We start from the raw sequence: 7,285 nt of genomic DNA on the forward strand, positions 1-7,285 counted from the left end.
AGAAGTCTTAACATATAGACCTAATACCTATCAAAAAGAGAATACCCAAGAGCATCATTTGCAAAGTACATGATTCACACAGAATAAGTTTATGTGATTTAAATAAAATTTACAGACATTGTACAATAACCATAATGTGACTCTTTAGCCATGTTTGAATAAAGCTAGAATTCAATGAAATAAATAGAAAAAGCATGCTCAAGTTAATTTTAAGTCAAATTATATATTGATCTGTCTTTTCTTTATTTTGGTTATTGTGAACTAAACCTACAAGTGTCTTCTAACAATTCAAAGTTTAAAAAACACAACTTCTGTCATTAAAGAAAGAACATAGGAGCTGATTTTTATATTCTATAAATTTCTCTTCAAAATCCTTTGAAGGTGCTTTATCATATCTAAGTGACCAACACATAATAAAGTTATATTCAATAACATATAGAGTGTACAGGAATGGCAGGCACAGTATTCTGAGCTTGGTAGAGGACTTCACAAGCAAAAGCTTCATGACTTGCATTTCCATTTACTATGCTTAAATTATAAAAGTTCATAAAGGGAAAGGTAGCACAAATCTGAAGAAACTACAAGTTGTCAGGTTTAACAATACAATTCAAACATTAAAAATAATATTTAATATTATGCCAATGGGAAGTTGCACTAGTAAAAGACTTTTAAGGAATGAAAAACCATTTCAGATAGCATTCAAATTCGTGTTGTTCTCATATTACATAATAAGGGAGAGCTTTCATATTAACCGTGTCAGAAATTCAATAGGTCCTTTCAGCAGACATTGCTATACTGACAAGCGAACACTCAAACCCCTTTATTGTCTGGATGCATGCTGTAGGAAATAGGAACAAGGCTATAAAATGGTGAAAGCATAATTCATAAACAAAATGTTCAGTAATTTGGAACAACAAATCTTCCAATAACTAGAACAGTCTGACAAAGGCTGATGTGATATATAAAGATAGACAAATTTAGGAACAGCATTAAAAATAAGCAGAACTTTATCAGAAATGGGAAACTTTTATCATCAAGGGAAAATTTGGTATTGATGATCTACATTGCATTGTAAAGAATCCCTGATATTATTTCTACTGTGTTTGTGTATTTCACTGATCCTTTGGTTTCTGAAACTTCTATTTATGAATCTACCTTTTATTTACAAAGTACAAAGCATCACCAAATATATCTTAAGGGAATAGGGATGCCAATTACATTTGCAGCTATAATGTTGAAGCTGAAATAGGAATACCAAATTTTTAATAGACTTTTTTCAGGGAGGTTCAATAAGACATCTATTTTGCTATTGCCACATATTTTTCACTTCCCCTAAATTATAGAGCTCAAAATAGCTTTCTACTTTTTTTTATCAAAAATAAAGAAGGGAGATGGAGAGTTTCTATCTCATCACACTAAGAATGTACTAAACTATATTTTAAATAAACAAATGTATACCAATTATTAATAAGAATATTGCATTTAAAAGACAGATACTGAATTATTTTAAACTAGTGTGTTTTAAATCCATGAAAACTATTGCTTTAAATTATTATGCCAATTTCATGCCAATTAAACAATATTCATGACTAAACTTTTATTAAAGTTGATAAAATTATAGATGAATGTAAAAACTAGAAATTACTTCCTTAAAGTGGAAATTATCAGTAGGCATTTGTAGTATTTTAGGGTCTGTTGATATTACTACTTTTTATTGAATAAAACATCAAAATCAACAGTTTTTATTTCCTTAGTTGTCACATGTGTGAATAGAAAATGTAATATATTTATTTCTCCTCCCACTGGCTACATCTTGATACAATTCAGTATCAGGTAAATTCAACAGTGATGCACTCTTCTTAAAACACAGTTAACCTCCTTACCTCTAGAATAGATTCCTTCAAACCTCTAAAGTTTCCATGCAAAATCAAAATGATTAAGGGTAAGGTGACATCAAATGCTTTCTGGAAAACATGGTATCAATTATCTGACCTCCATATTCCCTATAACAATTTGTCTTTGGGAAAGCTATATGACTGTACAATGTTGTGGACAGCAAGATTCATCTGCACTTGCTAATATGATCAACAATGCTATAAAAAGTTAACCGAGCTTATATATTTTATAACACTGGGAGAGATTGTAAAACCATGAGGGAGTTTTAGGGTAGTTGAGGACAGAAAATTTGCACCATAGCATAATTGATATAGCAAGACAAAGAAACATTTCATTGATGATATTACATTAATTCTGTAAAGCTATTTTATTTTAAATATAATTTATAATAAAATATATTTAACTGGAAGGAGAATAAATGGTAAGAAAGTTTCAGCTGAAATCATCATGCTTTGTACATAATGTATAGTCTGAATAAATTAAACATTTTCTATTTAAGGCATCATTTCAATTGTAGTACTTTCAGCCAATATGTAAGTGGCAATGTTTCAAGTTACAGATAGATTGGTAAAATAGCACTGTATCCATAAAATCATAATTATGTTAGTAGTGTCCCTACCTAAAAGTCACTTAATTTCAAAAACTAGTAAAGAAAGAAATACCCTAAGCTTAAAACAAAAACCAAACAATAAGCTTAAGAAGTTGATATGTAGATCTGAGATTGTTGCATTTTACTACAAGACACTACTAATAATTTACTTAAAAAATGAGAATGATGAATAGAATAATTTTGGAGTTAAGTAAGTCACAAAGACTAGTAATATTTTTACACAAAATATACAACTGATTAAAATCACAGGGAAGTGCTCACTTTGGCAGTTCATGTACTAAATTTGGAACAATGCAGAGAAGATTAGCATGGCTCCTATGAAACACTGGCATGTAAATTTGCAAAGCATTTCACACTAACAAATATAAAAATATAAAATAAAATAAAAAATAAAATGTCAGAGAAGCAGCCACCCACTCTAGAAATCAAGTGTGTATGGATAGTATGAAAATTATTATTTTACAAAAGTTAGCAATTTATCAAATTAATTTGCAAAATTGTCATTTCTGTAAACTAATTTTAATTACTTGTATGTTGAAATGAATGCAATGCTTTGACTTATGATTCTGTGTTCTTCAGAATATAATTTCACCACAATTTTCAAATAAAAATGAAACTAAGACAATTTTTAAATGATATAAACATAATCTAGACTATTTCCCAAATCAGTAGAAGAGAGAAAATAATTAGGATCAGAAATAAAATTAATGAAATTGCAATTAAAAAATACACAGAATAAATGCAACAAAGAATTGTTTATCTGAAAAGATAAATAAGATTGATAAACCCTTAGGTCAACTAATTAAAAGAGAGAAAAATCTAAATCAAGAAAATAAGAGATGAATTAGGAGATATCATCACAGGCACCTCTTAAATGCAGATTATCATTAATAATGTTTTGTAAGTTTATATTACAATAATCTGAAAAATCTAGACATTATGGACAAATTTCTAGACAAATTTGACCTACCCAAACTGAACTATGGGAAATAGAAAACTAAACAGATCAATATCAAGCAAAGGGAAAAAATAGCAATTAAAAACCTTGCAACAAAGAAAAGCCCAGGGACAGAAGGGATCCTCAGCTGAATTTTGCCAGATCTTTAAATAAGAATTAATATCACCAGGTGTGGTGGAACACACCTGTAATCCCATCAGTTTGGGAAGCTGAGACAGAAGGATCAAAAGTTCAAGGCCAGCCTCAGCAATTTAATGTGGTCACTAGCAACTTAGTGAGAACTTGTCTCAAAGAAAAAAGAAAACAAAAATCTGTGATGATTATCTCATAAAATAGAAAAGGACAGAACACAGCAAAATTCATTCTATGAAGCCCACATTACCCTGATATCAAAACCAGATGAAGACCCATGTGGGAAACGATACTATACACCAATATATCTTATGAATATAGATGTAAACAAAAAAGAAATTTAATCCATGGTATGAAACCCACAGTGATCAGTTATGTTTCATTCAAGGGAGACAAGGAAGGTTCAACATATATGCAAATCAATAAATATAATTCACCGCATAAGTAGAATTTATATTAAGAATCACATTATCATTTCAGTAGATGTAGAAAAATCCTTGAAGAAAACCTAGCTTCATGTTAAAAATGATGGAGAAATTAGGCATAGAAGGAAGTTACTTCAACATTGTAAAGGCTATATACAACAAATCCAAGGCCAATATCATACTGTACAGAGAAAAACTGAAAACATTTCCTTCAAAGTCAGAAATGAGTCAGAGACATCACTTTTACCACTCCTATTCAATAAAATTCTTGAAACTCTAGCCAGAACAATCGAGCAAGTAAAGGAAATTAAAGGGATATAAATAGGAAAAGAAGTAAAATTATCTCTGTTTGCTGATGACATGATGACATGATCCCATGTATTGAAGACAACACCATCCCCCTCCAAAAAAAAAAAAAAAAAAAACTTCACAAGAAGATTTCTAAAGCTGACTAGAACATTGTAACAACCTGATTATTTACTTAACCTAGAAGCAATGGTTTATTATTCCAAATTCAGTGTTTAAGGTAAGTTTTATAACACGTAGCTACTGCAAATAATGAACATTGACTATATCTATCTATATCTATTGCATAAGAAATTGCAAAAGTAAAGAAATACATTATTCAGGGACTTACATGGAAAAGAAACTTGAAAACCAAAAGGATAAGCAGAAAATGAAACTTTAACTACTATAAATATATTCAAAACGAAGAGGCTTGTGTTTCAGCTCTGTGTGCCATGACACCTTAGGTTTTCCAAAATGGGGGGGGGGCTGAAATCAATACAGGATAAAACCAGGACTAAATGTTATGAAGGAAAAAATTGGTTAGAAAATCCCACCCACTAGCAACTATAGAAGATTAATAAACATCTCTCTCTCAAACTGGACTAAAATTTACCAAACAAAATCTATAACAAAAATAAGAACAATAGGCCCTATGTCATTTATTAACTTTGGCTTACCATAAACCAGACATTAATCTCAAATTTGCATACTTTCATAGATGATGCCACTCAAGTATCTATTTTATGTGTATACAAACAAATCTCATGGATCATCTGAAAGTAGTAAAAAGAAAACCACATTTTAAGACACACTCACAACAAAAGCTCAAACGTTACCACAAGTGAAGTTAAATAAATAAACTTTAATTTTAAATACAAGGAAGCCTGAAACAACTCACTATAAATAAAAGTAAAAAATCATGATCAGCAGAACTATAAACAAATACTTCTATAAAAAAAAGATGTATCATAAATAAGCATAATTGTTTCAGAAAAAAAATAGAATATGACTTAGCATGAGTATATTTAAAAAAAGGAAACCGGAATTCTTTTTTCTTCATATGACAGTGGAATGCATTACAATTCTTATTATGCATAAAGAGCACAATTTTTCATATCTCTGGTTGTACACACAACACAGTATACTAACACCAATTTGTTTTGTCATACCTGTACTTTGGATAATAATGATCATCACATTCCACCATCATTAATTATCCCAATCCTCCAACCCCTCTGCCCTATCTAGAGTTTGTCAATTCCTCTCATGCTCCTGCTCCCTATCCCACTATGATTCAGCCTCCTTATATCAAAGAAAACATTCAGCATTTGTTTATTTGGGATTGGCTAACTTCACTTAATATTATCTTCTCTAATTCCATCCATTTTCCTGCAAATGCCATGATGTTTATAGCAGCACAATTCATAATTACGAATCTGTGGAACCAACCTAGATCTTTCCTTCTTTAAAGTTCTTCTTCAATGTCTTTCTTTAGTATTCTGTAGTCTTCATTGTATAGGTCTTTCACTACTTTTTTGGATTCACTCTCAAGTTTTTTTGTTTTTTGTTTTTTGAGGCTCTTTGTGAATGGGGTAGTTTTTCTAATTTGTATTTCTGAGAGTTCATCGCTGATATATAGAAATGTGTTTGATTTATGAATGTTGATTTTATATCCTGATACTTTGCTGAATTCTAGATGCTTTCTGGTGAAGTTTTTTGGATCTTCTAAATATAGAATTATGTCCTTGGCAAATAGTGATATTTTAATTTCTTTTTTCCTATTCATATTCCTTTAATTTCTTTTGTCTACCTCATTGCTATGGCTGGAATTTCAAGGACTATTTTGAATAGGAGTGGTGAGAGAGGGCATCCCTGACTTATTCTAGTTCTTAGAGGGGATGTTTGCAGTTTTTCTCTATTTAGAATAATGTGGCCTTGGGCTCAGTATAGATAGCTTTTACAATATTGAGATATGTTCCTACTATCCCTAGTTGTTCTAGTGTTCAGAACCTGAAAGGATGTTGCATTTTATCAAATTCTTTTTCTGCATCTATTGAAATGATCATATGATTTTTATCTTTAAGTTTATTTAATGAATTACATTGATTGATTTTCATATATTGAAACAACCTTGCATCAATCCCACTTCATTGGTGCACTACCATTTTAATAAATTTTTGAATGAGATTTCCTAGAGTGTATTGAGAATTTTTCACATCTATGTTCATCAGAGATATTGGTCTAAAGTTTTCTTTCCTTGATGTGTCATTGTTTCATTTAGGTATTAGGGTGATACTAGCTTCATAGAACAAGTTTGGGAGAATTCACTCCTTTTCTATTTGATGGGCTAATGTGAAGAGTATTGATATTAATTGTTTTTTGAAGGTCTTGTAGAACTTGGCTGAGAATCCATCTGGTCCTGGGCTTTTCTTGATTGTTAGGCTTTTGATGGTGTCTTCTATTTCATTTTTTAAAATCAAGCTGTTTAAATTGTGTGCATCCTCCTGATTCAGTTTTGGCAGGTCATATTTCTCTAGAAATTTGTTAGTGTCATTGATATTTTCTATTTTATTCCAGTATGAATTTTGAAAATACTTTTTAATCTTCTGTGTTTCAGTAGTATCAGTATTCTTTTTCATCAGGAATTTTAGAAATTTGAGTTTTTTCTCTCTCTTTTTTTTTTTCATTAAGGTGGCTAGGGGTTTGTTAACATTATTTATTTTTTCCAAGACCATCTTTTTGTTTTGTCAAATTTTTCAATTGTTTATTTTGTTTCAATTTCTTTGATTTCTGCCCTGATTTTAATTATTTCCTGTTTTCAACTACATTTCATGTTGGTTTATTATTCCTTTTCTATGACTTAGAGATGTAATGTCAAGTCATTTATTTGTTGACTTTTGCTTCTTTTAATGAATGAGCTCAATGAAATGAACTTTCCTTTAGTACTATCTTCATTGTGTCCAAGATATTTTGGTA

The 7,285-nt window shown here is 30.3% G+C and overlaps 1 non-coding gene across 1 annotated transcript; it reads left to right on the forward strand.

Moving 5' to 3' along the window:
• The first annotated feature begins 2,759 nt into the window (after positions 1-2,759).
• On the forward strand, positions 2,760-2,866 carry LOC120890471 (U6 spliceosomal RNA). Its single transcript, XR_005734685.2, has one exon. It is a non-coding gene; the product is annotated as a U6 spliceosomal RNA (small nuclear RNA).
• The last annotated feature ends 4,419 nt before the right edge of the window (positions 2,867-7,285 follow it).

The sequence above is a fragment of the Ictidomys tridecemlineatus genome, chromosome 3 (genome assembly GCF_052094955.1).
Source record: "Ictidomys tridecemlineatus isolate mIctTri1 chromosome 3, mIctTri1.hap1, whole genome shotgun sequence".
Lineage (NCBI taxonomy): Eukaryota > Metazoa > Chordata > Mammalia > Rodentia > Sciuridae > Ictidomys > Ictidomys tridecemlineatus.